General features: G+C 50.5%; 1 protein-coding gene and 1 long non-coding RNA gene across 12 annotated transcripts in view; one reads left to right on the forward strand and one right to left on the reverse strand.

Moving 5' to 3' along the window:
- Nucleotides 1-4,201: 4,201 nt before the first annotated feature.
- The window catches only part of MAPT (microtubule associated protein tau), a 48,186-nt gene continuing 30,084 nt past the window's right edge, over nucleotides 4,202-22,303 (forward strand). For 9 of the 11 annotated variants that reach the window (XM_026059218.1, XM_026059221.1, XM_026059224.1 and 6 more), the window contains exon 1: nucleotides 20,207-20,289. The gene's annotated coding sequence lies outside the window, so the exon portion shown is untranslated. Of the gene's footprint in view, nucleotides 4,286-18,370; nucleotides 18,453-20,206; nucleotides 20,290-22,303 lie in introns of those variants that run through there. The other 2 variants (XM_026059220.1, XM_026059219.1) reach the window with 2 other exon arrangements.
- LOC112962765 lies at nucleotides 10,598-17,440 on the reverse strand. Its single transcript, XR_003252402.1, has 3 exons — nucleotides 16,896-17,440; nucleotides 11,541-16,791; nucleotides 10,598-11,389 (listed from the first exon to the last, which is right to left on the reverse strand). It is a non-coding gene; the product is annotated as an uncharacterized LOC112962765 (long non-coding RNA).

Raw genomic sequence — 22,303 nt, forward strand, 5'->3', positions numbered from 1 at the left:
CGGTTGCACGGCGGAGCCGCCCGCTGCAGCAGTGCGAGGGGCGGCCCCTGCGGCAGCGCTGCCGCCCGGCTGCAGGTGCGCGGCGGCGGCGGCGGCGACGTGGGGGGGGCTCTTTTTATTCTTATTAATTATCACCGCCCCCCTCCGTTTTTGCCGGTTTTGCCCCCGTTCCCTGCGGCAGGTGGGGCTGGGGGCCGTGCCGGCGCGGCTGCGGCAGGAGGGATGGGCTGCGCGGTGCCATCTTCTGCAGCCGCCCTCCTGGGAGGCAGGGACCGGCTGTAATTAAAATAATAGTAGTTAAAAAAAAAAAAAAAAAAAGAAACGAGGAAAAGGTGTGTCAGAAATCAGAGCTGCCCCCTGTCCAGGCTGAAAATTGGGGGTGCCAAGCGCAATGGAGGTCACGGTGCCTGGGAGCTGCCTGGCTTTGTTGCGTCGCCCAGGTGCAAGGGGAAATTACTATAATGTTAACGTGAACGATGCGCTCRCCCGAGGCGCCCCTCGCACCCCTGACCCTGCCCCGCTTCCTCCCTCGTCGGCCTTCGCCCCGCGCCGCCCTGCCMGGCGTCCCCGAAACCGCTCCGCACGGGCCGCGAGGCCGTCCCGCTTCCCGAGGCGGTTTTTCCCCCTCGAGCTGCTGGGCGTCTTCGTTCYGAGTCTAACTTCGCGGGTGCGAAAGGGAAGTTTTCTCGCCAGGTGTTTCCAGGCGCGGCGCACCTGCCCTCTCCCGGCTTTAGACCCGTTGAGAGCGAAAACGGCTCACCCGAGGGATGGAGATGTCCGCCTGCGCCCCTGTCTGCCGTGTTAGCGTAAGGGGGAGGATTCAGCTGGGAAGCTGGTTACTAGCACCTCGAAAAGCAGCAGCTGCCATCRCTTTAAAGGGAGTTTCTCCTTCCATTTGCTCGTGGTGGCACCACGCGAGGTGCAGCTCCATTTGCAGCCAGAGGCTGGTCTTGCTTGGAAACCGGCTCGCTGGAAGGAGCGGCTGCGATGAGCTAAGCCATCGCTACAGCAATTTGCATGCAGCGTATTTCTTAGCTGCCCTGCGTTTATCTGTGCGGATCTAGGCAGATGTCTAAAGCGTGTCTGAATGAACGGGACAAAATTCGCTACTGAGAAACGCTGATTTGCGCTGTCATCAATGGCTGCCCTCTATGAAGGTTTTTCTACCTTTGTTGCTATTACCTCAGATTTGGGGTGTTTCATCTAATGGTTTACCTTGTGCAGTCCGTTTGTTTTTTGCGTTTTTTCTCAAGGTGGACAGTGAAAACAGGCTTGTCAGTTCTCAGTTGGGTATTTACAGGCTGCTGTTGAGAGAAGGAATGTTAAAATGCTGTTTCCTCTAGGAATGGGAAATAACCTAACCTGGTTATGCTTTGTTCCGTTGTGATGTGCAGAATGCTTGATGATTTTATTTTTTTTCTCCCCAACTGTGCATCTAAGGAGAAAAGTCAGGTGTCTGACCCACCTGTAGTGCATTGAGGCTTTTCAGGGACATGATTCACACCTGATACAAAATACTGGGTTTCCTCATTCTTGGTCTTGATAGAGTAATGATATTTGGAAGGAGGTATGGCTTTGGCATGATTCCCTGTGCGGTCCCCCAGGGGTTCACAGAAGCACCTCATGCTGCTGAATGTCCTTGGAAATGAAGGCTTTAAATCTTTGGAATTAAGATGCAGGTGGGGTGTGGGTTTTTTTTGAGACCCAGCTCTTGTGCTCAAGGACAACATGACTCCTCTTTCAGAAGTACCGTGGCCTTGGTTGCTCGAGACTCCATCTTCTGTAAGGCTTTTTTGCAGCATGACAGGATCGTAGGGCAGTTAAGTCCTGAACAGGTAGAGCTTAAAATGAAATATCAGTGAGCTCAGTTTATCACAAGATCTAATGGCTAGAAATTGAACCTTGAGAAACTTGTAATTAAATCAGATATGCCTGTTTTAGTCCAAAATGTGAAGCATGCTTGTCATTGCTTGAAGCCTTTAAATGAAGGCTCTGTGCACCTCTCTGGGCTGTTTGTTCAGCCCGGCTCTGGAACGGCTCGCTGCTGGTCTGCAGCTTTCGGGTGAACCTGTTGCAAAGGTCCCATCTGGCATGGCCTCCAGATGCACTGGGATGATGTGGTCTCCACCCAGGAGAGCAAGGCTTTTAGCGATTCCAGAAGGAAACAGGACCTGCAGTTCTCAGCAGACAAATCTCCATCCTATGGGGCAGGCGGCATCACAGATGAGATAAGGAGGTTTATCCTTCATCAGGGCTGGATTAGCTGGGATGAGGCCAAAAGTGCCAGGGCCTCTGTGTGCCCTGTGGAGCTCCCACAAAGAGGAGACAGGTACCACTGCTTCGGCTGAAGATGCAGGTGACGAGAGCGCTGCTTGTTGGGGCTGTAGCCCAGGAATGCAGATTTGGCTCTGCACATATACGCAGCAAAAACATGGGCTTTATGTCTCTCCCTCCCTCATTACTCTTTTTAAATTGCTGCTTTAAGTATTTACAGATCATGCTTCTAATTTGGTCTTCCTTACCCTGTGTCAGTTCCTCCCATGGTCTCAGATAGCCTCACTGCCCTCTGCTTCCAGCCTCTTCCTTCCCAAGGCCCTTTACCTAAACAGTCCTCCTCCCTCTGTGCTTAATAAATTGCAATTTCAGCAGGACCCACTTTGTCCAAGCAAACCTTATTTAAACTGTCCTGAAAAAGCAGTGCTGCAGCTCTCACTCTCATTTTCCTCCTTGAAAGCCATGGGGAGATAAATCTGTTCTCCCTTGTTCAGGGAAGAAGTGAGGGAAACGTGACATTGCAAGAGCTTTTTCCAAGTTGGTGCTGGGCCCAGGGCATCTAATCAGGGATGCTTGGAGCAGGCCAGGAAGGTGGATTTCCCAATCTTCTGCCTTTTGTGCTCCTCTGCCTCTTTTCGGACACCTCCATTCCTCATTGCATGCTTGCACACCTCAGCTGTGTCCTTGTCTTCTCTGTCACTCAGGGTGTTGCCAGGCACAGAGTTTGGAAGGGCTTGGGTACCATGTTGCTCCCTGTGTGGTCACTGGGGCTTGGTAGGATGGTTTCCCTCACTGTTTAGTAGCAGGGAGTAGAGCATATTGCTCCTTTATGACATTTAGATCTTCGTTTGGAAATTGAGCTTTGGAGCATCTTGGGGCTGCTAGAAATGGCTGGGGGAAGGATGCATTTAAAATACAGTTGAGCTGGGCTGTGGTTTGTCTTTGCAGTTCCTTTTGAAAGCTTATGTTCATCAACATGAGAGTAACAAATTGTCCTGACATTTACGGCAGCACACCTGTAACCGCGTTGCCTGTTGGAGGCCCTACGTTTGCCCGTACGGGCGTTTGGCATTGCTGTTTGAGGTGCTGGTGCTGTGGTGTGTCTACGTCCAGACTTTCAGACAAATCCCTTTGGGTTTGTGGAGCGTTGAAAATTGGATCGTGAAGCAGTGTCTGTGGGGAAGTGCTGAGGGTGGCTGTTCCCTTGTTTCCCAGTAGGAGCTCTTACTCAAAAGCTGGAAGAAAGCTGCAGATTTGAGTTTGTCTTGAGCAGAATAAGCTTGTTTTGCCAGCCCAGTGCACTGATGAGGCTTGTTTGCTGTCTCTGCCTCTTTCGAAGGAGTGCTGCTAATTTAGCTGTAGCAATCTGACAATGCTAACACTTCATGAGTTAGTCAAAAAAGAACCAGAGCACTGGCTTCAGTCCAGCTCCCAGTATTTTCCAGTTTGCTTAGCCTGCTGGTTGGTGAAGTCAGCTGGCAGGTTGGCTTATTGCTTCCCAGGCTTTGGCTGTGCGTAGATGTGGGGCTGAAAAAGGAGAGCAGGAAGCTCCTAGTGAAGTGCCCTGAACTTGTGACAGACTCATGGGTCCTKTACCTGGGTGATGTTGAGAGGATGCGCAGCGTGTTGCACCCATCTGTTGGAGCTGCTGGAGCAAAGCACAGGTTTAGGAGGGTTGTGGTTCTCGTGGCTCCGCACGCAGATAAAGCTGTCAACCTCCAAACGATGGAGTTGTGTGTTGTGCTTTCTGGGTATATGGCTTACTCCAAGGTCTGCAGACCCTTGTAGTCAGTGAACGAGCACTGAGCCCTCCCTTGCAGATGCAAAATGGACTTCCCTAACTGTGTTAGAGCAGCTGAGACTGTTAAACGAAATCAGAGGTGATTGCTCATTTCCCCCCTCTGCCTGCCCCTTAGCCAGGTGGAAGTGGAGTGTCAAACTGCATGGGATAACACGGCAAGGGTCCGGCTGAGCTTTATCGCCGGTAGCATGCAGAACTGGAAATGTCCAGGTGAGCTGCTTAATTGACTCTTCCCTTGTGTTCTGCAGCGCTCTGCTGTGAGCGGCCCCGTTGGGGCTCCTCCCCTGCTCTGTCTCGGTGCTTTCTCTCTCCCTTGGAGCTGGAGAGTGGCTTGTATCGTGTGCTGTTCYGGGAAGGCTCCACCACCGTGCAGAGCCAGCAGTGCGCGGATGCTCGTGCAGGAATGGATTCTGCATTCTTGACTGTTCCCTGCCTCTAGTCAGAGAAGCAGCAGTCAATGTGTTCGGAGAAAGACAGCAGCTCTCAGGAGATCTTTTACTAGTATTGCAATYGTATCCAAGCTGGGCTGGCTTTCCAGGTTTCTTTCTCTGCTTCTAGTGTATTCTCTGCTTTCCATCCAAGGAGCTTTTTTTGCTTAACCATGGTATTCAGTCTCCAGAGGTGGGCTGGCATGGCATCTGGGGCTCACCCCGAGGGCATGTCCTCGCAGTGGGGGATGCTTATCAATAAAGTAGACGGTGCTGTAATGCCAGGCTTGCTGGCAGGGCTGTGCTTGCCCGGGGAGGCAGGAAAGAAGGGAGGTAATTGCCRAAGTAACGCGAGCTGGATTGCTAATCCTTGCAGAGCAGTGCAGAGATGTTCCCACTCATCTCAAACCAGTCCCAGGAAGAAAATTAGGGTAAGCGATCCTGGGCAGAGGTTAGTGGGCTGTTCAGTGAATGATCCCTAAAGAGGAGACTCTGCCAAAGCTTTGCAGAGCACCGGGCTGGCTCTGCTGTGCTGGAACTGCAGCCTTCGCTGAACTGGATCCCTGCTGCTTCCTGAACAAGTGCCCTCCCTGGGTGGGGTATCTGGTCTGTGCTGCGTTGCTCTGGCTTGGTTTTTCAGCCTGGATGGCGCTCTCAATCCCAAGCCTCTTTGCAGATCACTAGAGAACTGTTTGTGACCCTTAAGGTTACCTCTTGCGTGTTTTTAAGGTGGGCACAGCTCTGCTGCGCAGAACTGAATGGATCTCTTCTTGCTGCAGGATGGGCCTCCATCTGTGAGTTTGAGCTTTGTTTCTCACTGAAATCTGTTGTAGGTTGGTTTTCTTAAAGTGCCTGTGAAAAGCATATGCCGTTTGCACTGGAGTCTGGAGGAGCGGTATCCGTGCCTTTAGACTTTAGGGGATTTTCTTTGCAAGCCTGAGCCCTTCGTGCTCCTCGGAAATCAATCCAGTGTTTTCTCCCTTTCCCTCCAAGTAATCTGATTAGTGAAGGCAGTTGTTATATGCAGTGTGGCTCCTGTTTCCAGTCTCTTCCTTGAATATGTAAGAACAGAAAAGAGAGCACCAGTGGATGCCTTCTACGAAGCTAAAAGGCTCATCCCTGCAGTCGGGCTAATTTCTTGCATCTTTGCAGCCTCCCCTCTGCACTTGCCCTGAGCCCTGTTCCTAGAACGGATCCCCTAGCACTGTGTGGCCGTCTTTGCCGTGTTTCCCTCCCCCAGTGCTCTTCTCGGACTGGTTCAGATTGGTTGGAGGGACTGAACCATTAACATCCCTGGGAAGGGCTGGCGGGATTTGTCCCTGAGCCGTCCTGTTCAGCTGCTCAGCGTGTGCATTGCTCCAGACGAGCTGTAGCTCTGTTGTCGCTTGTGGTGAAGCTCTGAGGTGCATGGAAAGGGAGAAGGCTGACGGCTTATTGCAGAAGGTGTATTATTAAGAGGCAGATTATACAAGTCCATAGGAAGAAGGGCTGCATTCAATTCTGCTGTTCATGGAGAAGCTTTAGCACTAGCAAGAGAGGTGATAAACATTTGTATTCATCTTTTTGAACAGAGAGCGTGCGTGTGATTTTTGAACACCCTGCAGTATTGGCTTGCAGGCCTTTCTGCCACCTGCCTGTATTTCACCTTATGGTGCCCCATCAGTTCCCGTCCCAGGATGTCTGCCTGTAAGTGGCTGATGTAATTGCGGATGGATTTTATCAGTGTGAAGTCGCTTGCTGCAAAATGAAATTCCTCGAGATTTGTAGATGGCTCAGCAAGCTTAAAAACAAACAAAAAAGCAAAAAACCCTTCTTCATTGATGCTTGAGCATGGTCCTCCTCAGCAATGTGCATGTTTGTGCTGGTCTGAAAATCCATTTTTCTAAGACAAATTGACTGTCTTCTGTATGCTGGAAAGAAGTGGTTGCTGGGACGCACTTTGGAAATTGAGATGGGAGGTGGGGGAGGTGTTCAGAGCGGTGAAGTTGCTTCATGCATAAGAAAAGTTTCGTCTCTGATCAAAGCTCTCGATCTGGCCCTGGAGGGTCTCGCTCGCAAGCAGCTCTGCCCCTTCCTTCTCTCGTAAATGTCGCTTCACAAGAGCTCTCTGGCGCAGGGGACACAGCTGGCCAGCTGTGCATGTTGTCAGCGAAGCTGAGGGCAGAGCGAGTCTAGCAAAGTCAAGGCATGAGGCAGTAGGCAGAGCAATGGGCGAGCAAATTTTCTTCTTTCCTTGTCTGGCTGCTGTAATTTCACATTTCCAGGTAGCAGGGTTGGTTACTGATAGAGCAAGTCTTTGATGGAGGCTGAGCAGAGGGCTGAAAGGGATGTTCTTCAGTAGTCGGTGGTGAGCACAGGGACTACGTCAGCTCTCATCCTCTGAGATGCAGCAAGGTGGGACAAAAAGAGGGCCAAAGAGATGGAGCAGAGCAAGCTGTGGGCTGCGGAGAGATGTGCGCACTGTCCTTCTCCCTCTTGTTCCTCAAGTCTCCTCCCTGGGGTGGAGTCAGGGCACCCTGGGGAAAGGTGGGTTTGGGCGTTCCTGGTGCTCGGAGGGTCTGTGTGCTGGAAGGGGCCGTGGTGCCTTGGTGACTGGAGGTATGGTAGCAGGAGGGGTGCAGGAGCAGCAAGAGGCTGTGGATCATCAGCATGCCTGCACAACAGTGTCAGAACTGTGTGTCCAGGCTGAAAATTTGCTTGCGCTGGGCTTCTGGATGACAAAATGTTCCTGTCCTGGTTTGCAGAGCTCAAGGTGAGCGCATCTGTTGCATGGTCAGTCTGAGGATGCAGAGGTGACGGGAGGGATGTGTAAGAAGAGGCTTTCCCAAGAGAAGGAATATTCCAGTGGGATGAGCTTTGCAGAGGTCACAGTTTGTAGCTTTAGCCTCTGTGTTGTGAACAGGCAGGGCTATGTGTCAGTACAGGCTGGCAAGAAGAGCCTCTGTATAAAAAATGCCACTTTTATCTGAAAACCTACTTAACTTGGTCTGGTCAGAAGTAAGCAAACCCTAATAGRGCTAAGATTGAAGGAAGAGCTAACATTTCTATAGAGGACAAGTGCTGTCAGTGCTTTCAGTCTGTTTTTCCTATAAATCAGCGGAGCAGCGGAATTTTTAAATGCTTATGAAACAATATTTGAGTGCTGTTTAAGTGATGTCCTGTCAGATCCAGGGGCTTCAAGAGATGTAAATATGGCTCATGTTCCTTTCCTAATGCTGAGCCACCTTTTACAAAATGCTGACCAGCTCCATGCAGGTGCTAAGTATTTTATTACCCTCCCGCTGCAGATCCTGCAAGCGATGGGATAAGAGTTGCTGGGACTGAATTGCCTTTGCGGTTTAAGGGTTAGACCTGTGATTGGAGCTGGACTGTGTGGTTGTGTTACAGCAGTGGAGCTTCACAGGCTTTCTGCCAGTAGCTGTCCGTCTGTAGCTTGTTCAGACGTCTGATGTCAGTGAGCTCAAGGCCGAGTTTTATTCCGAAGACTGAATTCTGTCTTTCATGGTTCATTTTCAGCTCCCACTGACTTTGAATTTGAGGGCAGACTTTACCCTAAGCAAATTCTGCCCTCTGAATTTATTTATTTGTGGTTTCTCCCACTGTCTCCTCATCATGACAAATGATGCTGCCCCAGAGCTAGCTTAGAGGGGTTTGTAGAAGCAGCTTTTTACAATGAGCATCTCCAAATTGGATGGAAAACAACATGCTTTGCTTTTGGCATCTTCTGGTGGAATAACTGAGAGCCTTGCAGGCATATTCAGGCAGAAGTAATAATGCTTTTGGTTACAAAAAGGAAAGCAGATAAAAAGTTCAGGTAAAGATCTGCTGCAGGGTTGCTTGTAGTCACTCCCCATCAGTAAGCAAGAGAACAGGTTCAGAAAGGATGGGCCACCATGAGGGTATCGAGAGCTAGCCCTAATCCTGTGCCAAGGGGACAGGCTCTTGGGGGCTCTCCAAGAGGAGGCTCGGAGCGGTTGCAGTGGTGGGTGGTGATCTGAAAAGGGCAGCTGCGAGCTGGAGACAGGAGTCGACGATGATGCTCTCGGGTTTTGCTCATATCCCAAGCGGAGCGCGTGTCTCGGGCACCTCCCGGATTTGGGTACCATGTGCCCATGTGGGCATGCTGTTCTGTCTCTCTTCTCTTCTGTCTTTCTGCTTCCTGTCCTCTCTCCCTTCCATTTTAAATGTTGCCTGGCAGACTAAGATCCATGTTCTTCCACAGCGCCTCTGCGAGCCTCTGAGGCGGTTAACTCTTCCCTGGCCCTTGCCTTGGGATGCATTAGCCCCAAGAGCTCGGCGACTAGACTCGCTTGGAGCAAACTGGGTGTCAGCTCCCTGCAAGATGCCAACAGGTCCCGTGTTGTCTTCGTCTGTGCAGCTGCAGGAGCAGCCAGCTCTGGGTCATCCAGGCTGCAGATTAGCAGGGCAGTGGGTGCAGAAGTGCTTAGTGACCCAGAGCCTGTTTTGTGCTGGGCTTCTAGCACTTGCTGGCTTGAAAATCTCCCTCATCTGCAGCACTGTTGAGCTATTCTCAGTGTGTCCTTGTTTTATGGTTTTGCAGCCTAATTTGCATGTGTTTTGCCTTTTCCCTAATTGAGTGTTAGCTGAATTACCTTGTCAGCCCCTCCCTACCCCCAGGTTCCTCTGGGCTAGAGGGGAAGAGTCTGGAATACCATTTAACGGGAAAGCATTTGTTACTGCTTCATCTCGGATATGGTAACTGCTTTTCTTGTGCCTGATGAAAGGGTTCATTGTTGTGGCAGTCTGAGGTCTGTGCTCGGATCTGAAGCGTGTTTCATTGTCGCTGTTGCTCGCGTACCTCCGTTACGGAGGGGTCTCCGGCTCCCTGGGTCTGCTCGCTCTATCGAAACATCCAGAGCCTCTTTATGCTTGTTTAAGTCCTTAAATGGAAGAATCCTGTACCGTGGTTGAAGCAGTGTTAGCGCTCAGACGAAAAGCACCTTCCCACTGCTCATAGCAAAATAGCTTGAAACGGCTTGGATGAAAGGTTAGGAAGTCATCGTTAGCAGGAGGGAGTTGGACGTACCTGGGTGATGCTGAAGACAGGTCATCTGATTGCTGTTTGGGAATGTGTAAAATGAGTTTTGGAGCTGAGTAAGGATCACTGGGCACTAAAAAGTCCTGTTCCCGTAGTCTGCAGAGAGGGACATACCTGAACACTTCCCATCTGTGAGGACGGGCTGTCCCGTAAGATGGGTAAAGCTGTCAGACTGCAGTCAGGGCTTTGCTTTGCTGCTGCCTGCCCTCACTTTGAGGACTGAACCCAGCATCTTCCACCAGCAGCAAACTGCTCTGTGCCTGCCTAGATAAGAAATGACAAAACGTTGTGGCTCTAGGTGTGGTCAGAGCCTTCTCAAAATAGTCCCTGTTCTCATACTGCGATGAAAAGCAGCACTACTGAAATATCTGCAACCCTGTTTATTCCAGCCTTTGTATTAGTGATTTGGAGAAGAGACCATGACCTTACAGAGAGCATGAATGGGTCTCTTGTAACCTGAGACTTGGAGCAATATTATTTTAAGCAAGAAGTAAGGCTCTGAAGCAGGCTGTCCTTTCATGCATATCATATGTGTGACAGCAGAGCTGCATTTAGAGCTGAAAGGGGATGAAATCCCTGAGGAGACTGATTGCACCTCATTTATTTTTAACAGATGTGTTGGGGAAGGTTGAACCTGAATTCCTAGACTTGGGGCAATCTTAAATTTGGACAATTTTGACTGTTCATCCCTTCTGGAAAGGAAGATAGGCCTCCATCTAATTCCTGTTCAGGATGAAATGCATACAGATTCTGATTTTGAACTTGCTGCTTATCCTTTAGCCTTTGGGATGAGAAGGGTAACGGTTAATGGTTTTGCAGCTCCCTTTGGCTGAATGTGTGGGCTGGGTTACCTTCTCACATGGATTGTCACCATTCACGCTGCCTACATCTGCTTTTATTGCAATTCTGCTCAGCAGCGCTATAAAACTAGGTTGAAAGCGAGGCAGAGATTGTGACCTAAATGTCATCTTGAGCGGCCAAAACTGGGTGAAGACCAGCCGAAGAGAGACATCTGAGTGCTCAACCAGGTTGTATTTTGTGTATAAAGATTTTTATTTGCTGTCATTCATTCTCTGTCACTTGAAAATCCTTGTTTGTCTTGTGCCTCAGCGTGGTTCACATTGGGCTTGCCGGTTATGAAAAATAAAGTTGCAAATGCAGATTCTGTTGGATTTTTATTGTTCTGGAAATAAGAGCCACTAAAACTCCTCACCCTCGCTGCTTAACCCTCATCTCTGCTTAACAGAAGTGCCCGGATGCCCTATCCATCGCTCCCTGCTCCTCGTGGCAGTGGTGGAAGCCTCTCTGCTCTGGCATGCTGGACACCGCCTCTGCATCAGCAGTCTTTGCAGCCAGGAGCTCTGCAAATTCAGATTCCACAGAAGTGAAATAGTGCTGCCTAGGAAAAACTCTCCTGACTTGGCTTCTTCCCTAGGACAAGCTTTCTGTTGCTGCAAGAGCGATGCCAGCCAGGGTGGTGTGGCAGTAGCTGGAGCAGATGGTGCTGTTGTCATGGTTTTAATTCTAGCCATGTGTTGAAACAACTCAAAATAACTTCAGAAATGAAAGGCCCAGCCCAAGAAGACACCTTGAATGTTATCCTTGCCCCAAGAAAATCTCTTACAACATTAGTGTCTGCAGCACTTTCCTGGCTCTGTACCATGTACTCGGACTAGGATCCGCAAAGGTGCGCTCATGCATTTGTAGGCTAGAGCTGTGGCATGGCAAATCTTCTATATTAAATATCTTTATTACTGTGCCAGCATTAAATATTCAGAGAACTTCTGCATAGGCTGTTCTGCCAGGGTGCAGCAAATGTTGTCAGTACTGTGAAATCAAAGAAAGAAAAATAGATGAGATCAAAGTAAGCAATAAATAGTTACCTTGCATCTTGACAGCATCTTTCTGCAGCCGGAGGCAAAACGTGGAGGGGCTCAAGGGGCAGCTGGATGGCAGCTGGTGCTGGTGCAGTACTCACCTCCCATGCTGTCCCCCTCTGCCATGTTGTATCAGTGCTCCAAACCTGGGCTGAGATAGTCCATAGCATTTAATAGCACAGAAAACGTCTTTGGCTGGTAAGAGGTTCGGTTTCTGCTGGTTTAGTGCCTTGAACCACCTCCCAGTGGGGCTCAGAAGAGCAGTAGTGGTGTAAGGAAAAGGATTAGGACCAAGCAGTGCTGTCCAAGATTGGCTTCTGCTGTTGTTGAGCTGCACCCTTACTGTGCCCAGTTTTGAGGCAGGGCCCTTGCTCTTTGTGTCTTTCCATAGTCAGAGCACTGGCTGCTCTGAGGCCAAGACATCTGTGTTTTCGCCACCTAATTTGGGCCCTTCCCATGGTGCTGCGGTGTGTGCACGTGTCGTGTTTTGGCTGTGGTGGAGGGCAATAGTAGTACTCAGATCTTCAAGTCCATTTACACATGCAAGCGAAGCTTCCTTCTCATTTCACCATCTTAAGTTATGAGTCTACTCGTTGCGTGTTGATCCCTCCTACCCAGTGTCAACAGCATTTGACATCCTGGTTTCTATTCTCTCTCTTTGCTTTGGACTCTGCATTTTATGCACTTAAATGCAGAACATTTAGCTTCAGCTCTTCAGTGCAGAGTGTGCTGGTGGTCTGTGCAGCGTGCAAATGGCTCAGGGCTGATTCTCGATTGCATGTTCGCACCAGGTTTCAGACATTTCTCTAGCCTGTGACTCCTGTGCACCAAGTGGATCCTGTCGTACGTGTGCTACTACGGAAGGCTGCAGAGAAAGGAAACTAGCAGAGGGCTTTGGTTCTCGGACCAGCAGTCATCTCTTCTGGGTCCTACAGCACACGGCTGTGCTGCAAAGCAGTTGGCTGTAAAATGGAGACGGTGCTTGAGAGCTCACGTTTCGATGAACAGCAGAGCTGCTTTCAAGGAATTGCTGCTCGCTAACGTGCTGGAAGCCTCCTTTCCCTGTGCTTCAGCTGATCGCGTTGCAGCATTGCTGTGCTGTCTCGGCAGCCAGCCTGGGTGTTTTGCCTCGTTTGTTTGTTTGGGGGTGTTTGGTGGCTGGCTGGCTAATAAAGAGCGAGTTTGGGGGTATTTTTCAGCTCTTGGATCAGCAGGACTGCATTTCAGGAGCTTAGTCTGGGAACCCAAGAAGGGTGTGACAGTGCTCGCTGTGCTCCCAAATTGCCTGTGTCTGGGAAATGGGGGTGATCCTTTATCAGTGAGCCTTTCCCTGCCCTGGGATGCGTTTTGGTACCCACTGAAGCATGAAATAAGCCCTGTCAGTTTGTTTCTGACCTCGCATTAATGAAGAAAATTGTGATAACCATGAGAAACTGCTGGCCACACTAATAGTCCTGCTCGTGGTAGATTGCAAGCACCCCAAAACCAGATGAGCCCTGCCAAGCTCCTTTTACCACTGACTGCTGTGTGAAAGGGATCTTACTCGACTGCTTCTTGTGGGAACATCCTTATAATTGTTCCATGTGAGCGATGGGGAAGACGGCAGCAGCCGTCAGTTAGGGGGGATGGATGTCTGTTTTCCTTTCTTCAGGCAGTGCAGCGTCTCAGGAAAGCAATTTCTTCCTCCTCGCAGTGGGATTTGCCAGCCAAGGTAAAATAGTCTTTTGATGGGGCGGAACACTGCGATGCCACTGACTGTCCTAATTCATTAACATCCCAGCAGCGTTGTGTGGAACTGTTCTTTCCTCTTTCCCCTATCTCCTTCCGTGCACGCGCTAACAGTAGTTTTCTTCTATTACTGGAAAATGCCACATTATGAATACATTGACTTGGATGCTCCGTTATCACAGGACAGGTATCAGAGAGCGACAAAACACACGCTAGTTTAATGCCAGAGTAAGCAAACCCTTGTGTGTGCGAGCTTATGGGAAGAGTCTTCCTGGCTGTGTATCTGGTGGCCTGGAGGAACATCCGAACAAGCCGTGCTTCAGCACTAGAAGAAGAGGGCCAGAAGCACAAAGCGTCTTTCTGAGACAAGACTTACCGGGGAGCGGGCAAAGCCTTTTAGGCTCCTCCGAACTCTCCATGCCAGGCACTCAGCACATTCCTTGCTTTTTAACTGGATGTGAAAGGGGCACGTGAGAGGGGCCCCTCTCTTTCCATTTGCAATAACGTGGGGCTGAAACTTTTCTCCCTCCCTTTTCGATCTGGAGGGGCCGTTCTCCTTCCCTGCCGGATTTTCAGTAGCAATGGGCAGCCTGGGGGAGCAGCTCCTCCCAGCACCAGGTGAGACCGTCCGCGGACTTCGCCGTACTGCCATGCCCAGCAATCCAGCCACAGCTCAGCCTGCAGCGGAGCTTTTGAAAGGCAGCRCTGGGGAAGTATTAGGCTGCTGCTGTTCTTCGTTAAGTGAAGAACGAATGGTGCAAGACTGAGYGCCCGGTGAGCCGGCCTGAAACCTGCAGCAGCAGAGACTCTGCTCTGATTTGCAAACAGTGGGGCTGAGCCTGAGATGGGAATGGTTGAWAAGATTTAGCTGGTAAATCAGATCTTCTGCCATCTCTTTGATCCRCTCTACATGTCCAGCTGCTTAAAGGCTTCGCAAAGCAAGCAGGATCTGGGGGGAGGAAGAATTTATCCACCCGTAGACCATCTCATAGCTCTGTGAAATGCACAACTACAAGATATTCCAGCAGGAGGCTGGGCAGAAATCCAAAGGTAGCCTAGTAAATCCCTACTAAAGAGGCTTCTCTTCCTTCTATTCCTGAAGAGCMTGCTGAACAGAGAGAGCAAGCTTTAAAACTACTGATGCTTCCTTTTTCGCTGCTGTGTAAGTCGCTCTGATCGGAGCTTTAATCTAGCTAAAGTATAAAGGGGGAGATGATGACCCAGAATGGCTACTACTACTCATAGCAGTCCATGGTTGTGCGTTCCTCCTCCTGTCTGTAACGCTGTCCTAGTCTGCACAGTGTTTTGCTGTATCAGGAAACCTGAAGTCTCTAAACACTTTTTAACTTTACAGCAGGACCCTCGGACGTGGGGCTTTGCTGCAACTAGCCTCAGAAATGTTAGTTAAAAATGAGTTCAGCCTCATAACCCAGTTAAGGATTTCTCCAGGCAAACGGGTCTTCAGGGCCTCACCGTCTCTGCTGACGCACACATCCCTGTAGCCTCCGTTGGGATCTTTCTCCATTTTCCCCTATGGAAGCGCTGATCCAGAGAGCCCTTCCTGGAGGAGGAGGACGGCGGAAGAGGCAGCACAGCTGGGAGGGCAGAGGTTGCGCTATCTGTGGGGAGCCTGGTTTCCCCTCTGGTTTGTCCCCAGCCTGCTTTGTGACAAGGCTTTTCACCTCATTTCTCCTTGCAGGTAAGATGGGGTAATGATACCTCTTTTGTAAACCACCTTGTGCTTCCRTCAGTAGAGATTAATGCAAGATTTGGGTTCATATTCCTCATTGCAAAATACTTGTATATGTTCCCTCAAGCAATTTCCAGCAAGTTTCTGTTCCTGGAAGGGGCCATGTTATGGCGTCCTTTTACTTGGGCAGAGAAGAGACGTCCAGATACAACTGTTGCCCGACTCCGGCTGCTCAAGCCCGTGGGCTGGAGTTGTGTGCCTGAGTAATCCGGTCTCGTAATTGCCACCTTGCTTGGAGGCAGCTTGAGCTGGGCCTAAGCTGATTTGGGATGGCAAATTCTGTTAGTTTAATTCTCAGCAACACCGAAGAACTTGTCAGCACGCAAGTATCCCTTGGCTTCTCCCTGGCTGCGAGCGTGCCCTGGAGACCTTTGCCAGCTGGGGACTCCCAGCAGTTAGCTTGCACTTCCGCTGGCCGTGGAGAGGTTGGATTTGTAAGGGCCACTTCGTGATGGTTCCCTGAGTTCTGACATCTTTGAACCCAGCCCTTCTTTCCCCTTTTAATGCTGTTTTTACAGAATTGTGGCATCTCATCACTTGGGGCTTCTTTGCCTTCAATGTTATCACCCTCCCTTCTCCTCATCTTCCCAGACTTGATAATAGGAGCAACTAAGTTTACTGCCAGTGTGGGTTTGAGGGACTCAGGGGACCGTAACCCCAGTCAGCCCACCCCAGCGTCCCAGTGCCGTGTTTCGTCCTGGTCACTTGGCTGTGTCTGAGAACGTTCCTCTCGTGACGCTCGCCTGCTCTGCGTGGCTCTACGCGATGGCTCTGCTGCAGCTCTGCCCTGTTCTGGCCAGCAGCACCTGCTCTGCTCCTGCGGCATCGGCTGCGTCTCGCCTCCCTGAGCCCTCCTGGTTTGAGAGCCGCTTCACTGGAGCGGTGGTTCCCCTTCACCGCAGGGAAGGGCCGTGTCTCTGGCATTCACCAAAGCTGCATTCGTATTCGTGCCCCTTTGGGAAACGGCGTAGAATTAGGTGGATTTTCTCAGCGTTGGTAGAGATGCATGACGTGAAGTCCTCGAATGGGGCGTCTGTCATCTCTCCATCCGTTCCCGTGTCATTAGGTGATGTGGGAGATCTTTGTCGCCTTGTTGCTCAGTAACCTTCAGGTCCCAAATGGGTGTGCGCAAAGCCGGTGGGAGCTCCCCTGCTGTGATGAGACTCCCATRTTCCTCAAAGCTGCTCTGTAACGAACCAAAACCAGCTCAAGTCTGCACAGAAGGTCTCCTCTCACCAGGGAGAGGTGTCAAAAGTCCCAGGCCTCCAAGGAGTTAGTTATACTATAACAAGGAAAAAATGTTAAAAACAATGAAGAAACATGCATTTTTGAGGCTATTTCTTTTGCAGCTTCCTCCTGTTCTTCTAAGAGACTTTCATCCTTCTTTGTACCCCAAAGGAAGTTTTCCAGCCTCTCAACTAAATAGCTTGAAACTCCATATAATTCCTCTTGCTCGCTGCATATTAGGCAGTGCTTGCGATTAATGAGATGACTGTCCATATTCCTTCATCTGTCAGCTTCTGGGAAAAACAGTGCTTGGGAAAGTACACAAAGGAGATGAAAAGGAAGTTGCTTATGAATTATGAACAGCCTTTCAGGCTGATGTTATTTCACGAGGCTGTCGCTTCTCTTTAATTGAGTAATTCAAATGGAATCATGCTTTTTTTTAAAAACCTGTTTGTGTTTGATCACCTTTCAGAGGTTATGCTAGATAGCTCGTGTTAGTTGAATTTTCGTTTTCAAGTAACAGGACTGCATACTTACTGTCCTTACTGCTTAAATAGTGGAGAAGTGAGACATTCCTGCAGCTGAGCTCAGGACACAGTAGCCGGGCAGCTTTACTCCATCGTTGCCTGGAAATTAGCTGGGTCCCTCTGTGGTTGCATGGACAGTTAGCAGTTTGTAGCTGGTAGCAAAGCTGCTCGGATGGACCAGAGCATGCAAATCTAGCTAGTATCTCTCAAGACATTGCACTTACCGTTTGCTGAAATGTCTCTTTTCTCTGTTTTCCTATCAATGTGCAGCTAGCAACCCCCACCCCAGCTGCAAACAGATCTGTCTCTGTCTAGTTTATTTTGGGGTTTGGGCATATGTGAATCGAGCCCTAAGTTCTCAGGCTTGCGACCGCTGGAGCTGCGCAGTTTGAATAGCTGCAGATCCAGACTCTACCTCTTTCTGTGTGATACAGGACAACCCCGGGGCCCATCAGACGCGGCTGCTGTCGGCCCCTGCGGCCGTCCCATCAGTCCGTCGTTCCCTGGGGCCGCGGTTGCCGCCCTGCGTGTTGCGGGGCCCGCGGGTGAGCGGAGTGCGGGGGCTGGCCCGCTCTCCCGCAGGAGCGTCGTGGGAGCCCTCATCCCCTGGCACCGGGAGGGCTGCAGGGATGCGTCTTCATGCTCCTTTGTGACAGCGCTAATGATGTCGTCTGGCACAGATTACGCGAGGCTGAGCGCTGCCGAAGCACAGCTGTGTGGTCCCCGGCATCTGCTTTCTTCCCCCTCCGCCACTGGCCCGTTTTCAATAGGGTACGTTGTTTTCAGCGCTGGTTTTATTTACCTTTCATTGCAAAGAAACCTTCTGCCAAGGGATTGAGACTTCAGGCTGCTGGACTTAATTTGGGAACTAAATCTTCCCAGGCGGAGAGCGCTGGAGGCTTTGTGTGTGGTTTGCTACTGTTTAGCCTGAGCGGCAGCAGCAAGGGGGATCTGCTGTGTCTTTGTGCTGGGTGGAGATGCGTCCTGATTGCTATCCAAAAAGACGTCCAGGGTGCCTGGTCCTTGGCATGCAAGCATTGCTGCATCAGACCAGGCGCGGGGCTGCCTAGTGCCGCATGGCCTTCTGCTGTGCGGCTCAGAGGGATCACCGGATGGGAGGAACACGCCACTTCGTGGGAGAGGTTTCTTTCCAACGCCACGAGCTGGTTTACGCCCTAAGTACAGGGCTCAGATGTGTTCCAGCTGGGAACTTCTCATGCATTTTGTTCATTTATTGGCCTCATTTCCTTTTTCAGTCCTGGTTTGCATAGGTCTGCCCCCTTCTCCTTCCCTCTTTGTGAAACAGTATCTATAGCAGTTGTTACAGTCCCTCCTGGAGGAAGGATGCAGCAGTTGTTTCGTTTGGACCTGTTTTCACGTGTGGGTTGTGCTGGGGGGGTTTGCCATGAACTGAGCAGTTGTATTTACTCAAAACAGTGCCACCCCAGCTGTGCTATAGTAGCTTTTATTTCTGCTGCCAGACCAGACCAAGCCGTTGCATTCATGCCTTCCAGCCTGATAAGCTGTTTAGAAAATAAATTTGCGGAATGGGCAGTGGAAGCAGAGCAGCAGTGCTTTCATTTCTGACTCGCTTCTCCAGGGCACTAATGCAGGAGGACGGTGTCAGAGATGGGGCTCTGCTGTCCTGAGCCACGATCATTACATCTTGCACATTAAGCGAGGTCAGGCTGGCCACGGGCTGGCACAGAAACCTTTGTGGGTGCTGGACGAAAGGCAGCATGCAATTTTGCAGGCAGTGTGGGAGCCATCCCATAAAGCTGGTAGGCTTTGCTGTCGGGTCTCTGCAGCTTCCTGTGAAAGCAGTGATGTCGCTTTTAGTATCCTTGCCAAATTCCACATGGAAAACTAATTTTTTCCTCTTTAAATCTCTTCTGGACTTTGAACCGACTCTTAACAGCTTTTGCTTCCTGTGCTAAACTTCAGTGATGCTGCTGGCTGTTAACGGATTGTTTCATTTCACTTAAGGCTTTTTCTTGCTGGAGCTGTGGTCCTGTAGGCTTTGGGCTCTTTGGGATGTAAATTGCTTCTGTGGCTGTTTTGGCTTTTAGCCCCTAACTTTTTGTACAAAACATGCCTGCAGGGAGTGTTCTGGGGCCAGGTTCAGCCATGAAACGCTATTCACACGCTACCAGAGAGTTGCTCCTGGTTACCGCAGTGTTGAGCTTAATTCGCTGTGTCACGGAGCAGAACTGCGTCTCGGAGCTTCCCGGTGGCCTGAACGCCGTGAGCCCCGCTGTGCCCCCGCTGCTCCGCCGGTGGGTCCGCACCCGGCTCTGAGCTGCCCGGTTAAAGAAAGCAGGAACGTCTGCTCCCGTTGCTCTCCAGATCACGCTGGTCTGAGGGTGGGAACGGCAGCACTCAATTCTCCAAAAAGTTACAGGTTTGGAGGCTGATATTTCGTATTCCTTTACTGCTTCCAAACCTTGGAGTGAAATGCTCTGCGTCCCAGTCTGCGTCTCATCTTAGCACTGATGTGAACAGCAAAACTATTGCCTCGAACACCACCACTATTGCATTCGATGGCAGGAGGCTGCAGAGCTCTTACCAGTTAAACTTAATTCTCTCGGAAACTCGGGAAAATTGGATTTGTGCTGAGGGACTTAAATAGGTTGCGTATATAGCGCAAGCATCAGAGGTATAGCTGGCCTGAGCGCGYGGTGCGCTGCCAGAAGTCAGCCTGTTTCTCCTGCTCCTGACAATAAAACCGTTGCGCCCCTAGTTCCTTCTCGAACGCCTTGTTGCACAGCTCAAATATGGCTGTTAAATATGTCTCTTCTCCCAAAAGGCAGGCTGTGGGTGTGAAAAAATGTAAAATTTGGAGGAGCTGTTAATGATGGGATAGGCTGTTGCTCTTTAGATAGTGTCCCTGGTTGACAAGACTAGTTCTGCTGGAAGCGGATAAGATTCTTCCGAGGGTTTCTGCTTTATCTGTCGTGCAGAGGGTGCTGCCGAAGTTTATCTCTATGCAGCTATCCTTGGCCTAATGATTCATTAGTGAACCATTGCTTTAAGGTGGGGCAGGTTTTACAGTTTTTTCAAACAATTTCTCTCTTAATATTATGTTTTTCCCCAAGAGGGATTTTCCCTTCCTCCTGTTTGAAAAGAGAAAAAAAAAAAGAGAAGGATTGTCATTATATACTTTTTTTTCCCCAAAATTCTAAGTAGTTTCTCAGCTGTGCAATTTTCAGACCATCTTTAAAAAGAAAAAAATCTCACCTAAAATATGCCATTTTAATAAGGTTTAAATTCCATGTAGTCTTATGAATTTATTACCTGAGGGAAAACCTGAAGCAAATTTGAAACGCTCCGGCTGGAGCGAGACGTGTTTTGCCTGTAGGCAGTTTAGTTTTGCCTCTTGGTTTCGACGGGACAGATCCGTTCCAAAAACGCGTGCGTCAGTACGGCGCGCAGTTTGCTGTCAGCAGCGCTTCCAGCTGCTGGAGTAAAAGAGATGGAAAAAAGAGGAGGAGGATGAGGTTCAGCGTTCATCGGAGAGGCATAAAACGCCTGTACAGATGACACACCTGGTGACTATAACTGCACGATTATACGGCCTGCATATTTCAAATTCTGCCGGGAGAGCTTCGCAGCTCGGAGGTAACGGTGGCAGTGGCTCGCTGGTACTTATCCACTGAATCCTTTTGCGTGCCTACTGTTATTTATTTACTTATCTGGTGCTGATGACACCTCATCAGCCCCGGTGTAATGGGTTCGAATCTCAGCCGCGCCAGGCCTGCGAGGGCCGCCTGGTAGGAGACGTTCGCCGAGCTCCTTGCGGGGAATGCTTTGTATGCACGGGAGGGACGGCGGCTGCGAGAGAGGCATCTGGTGAGTGGGCATTTCTTCAGCTGAAAGCAAAACGCTGTGGGAGCCGTGCGCTCCCTGCGGGGACCGTGTGCCCCTCTCTGCCCCTCGGGTCACGCTGGTTCGAGGGGTTTTTGTTCTTCGCCGCCGCCGAGCGCCGCACGTAGTCGCTCAGGCGCAGAGCCGCGCTGCGGACGCGGCGGGAGGACGTGCCGCCTTATCTGCAGGGGGATGCTTCTGCTCTCCGTGGCAAACCGTGCACCAGCCCCCAAACCACCGTGTCCGAACGGATGAGCGCCCAGGGTGCAACCGGGCTTCAGGCGCTCTCAGACCCGCGCTGGGTATTTTTTTGATGCATCTTTGTGGCTTTTGATGGTGCTCTTTTCCCTCGTGACAGAAAAGGCAGCTTTTCCTCTCTCATCCCTGAAAAATTAATGTTGAAATCCTCCTGAGCCTGTCTCCAGTCCTTTAACTCTGAAATGGCCGAATCCTGCCATGTGCGGAGCTCACCAGGAACGGGGGCTGTCTCTGCCTGGCTGTGAAAAGCAGGGCGTTAAACGCCTTCTTGCATAGCTCAGAGAGGCAGCAAGACCAACAGCTTCTCCCTGTTTGTAGCTTCTCTGAAAAACACCCGGATATTTCTTTATGCCGAAAACCCCCGGCACTGGCAGGGCAGCGGGAAGTAGGGCACCGGAGTCAGCATCCTGCGACCCGGCGGCCCTGGGTGCCTGCCAGCAGGTCCGCCCAGCCATCGCTGTCATGCTGGGGGGGCACAGATGCTAAACGTTCCCTTCGGAGAAGTGTAAGATCCTGGGCCGCGTCGGACGCTGTCCGTGGAGCTGGCAGACGAGCCCCCGGTGGGGTATGCCAGCTCACTGGCTGTCAAGCCGGGAGTCCTCTCTGGATGGCATCCCAGGAAATTCTTGTCCAGAGACAAGGAAGGACTAAATGCGTCTTTCCAGGAAGACTGGGGCAGACCCTAATTGCTCTTCTCCAAAAAAAACAGGTGGGAGAAAGAGAGAAAAGGAGGCAGAATAAGGGAAGAACAAGTCTCAAATCCAGCTCACCTTAGTTGGGAGTAGTTTGCCTCTGGGTCAGCAGACATCAGTGTCCTGAAGTCTCGAGGGAAGTGAGCAGGGCTGGGAGGACTGGCAGGTTCCTCTGATGGGGGGGGGATAGGAATTGCTTTGCTGCCAACAGGCAGGGCGGTGCGTGGGGAAAACCGCTGTATCCAGTCCTGTGTGCACATTTGGGATGGAGAGTTCACTCTTAGCCTTTCCCCATATACGCGCACACGAGAGCAGCACGTTCATGTGTTAAATTCCAAACTCTCATGTTCACGCCCCAGTTGCTTTTGTGCCCTGTACACAAGGTTAACATTATATTTTTGTATTTCAGGGCTAAGTAGCCCTGTAAATAGTATCGGGAGGCAGCCAAGTGAGACCGGGAGATGATTAATATGATCCTTTGAGCCCTGGGAGGAGGGCTGCCATATGCCCGAATAATTAGGGCTGTTCATTTTAGGTGGGTGAAACCCCACTAAAATTTTTGCAAAAAGCAGATGCTTAATTCCTTCCTATTTCATACCTCCATTTTTATGGGTGATTTTCTTCTCCAGCAAGTTCTCAAACTTCTTTGGTACAGTTCTGTCAAATGACATTATAGCTGTCCAAGGCAGAAATTAAATTGCATAGTCATCTTCCTAACGGCTTAAAAAAAACCTGGGTGGGAGATCTGGTTACTGGCATTAGAGCGTCTCCTGCTTAGTTCCATACCTCCAGTTAATTTATTGCCAGCAAACAAAACC

Source organism: Apteryx rowi, unplaced genomic scaffold (genome assembly GCF_003343035.1).
Source record: "Apteryx rowi isolate R43461 unplaced genomic scaffold, aptRow1 scaffold_154, whole genome shotgun sequence".
Taxonomy (NCBI): Eukaryota; Metazoa; Chordata; class Aves; order Apterygiformes; family Apterygidae; genus Apteryx; species Apteryx rowi.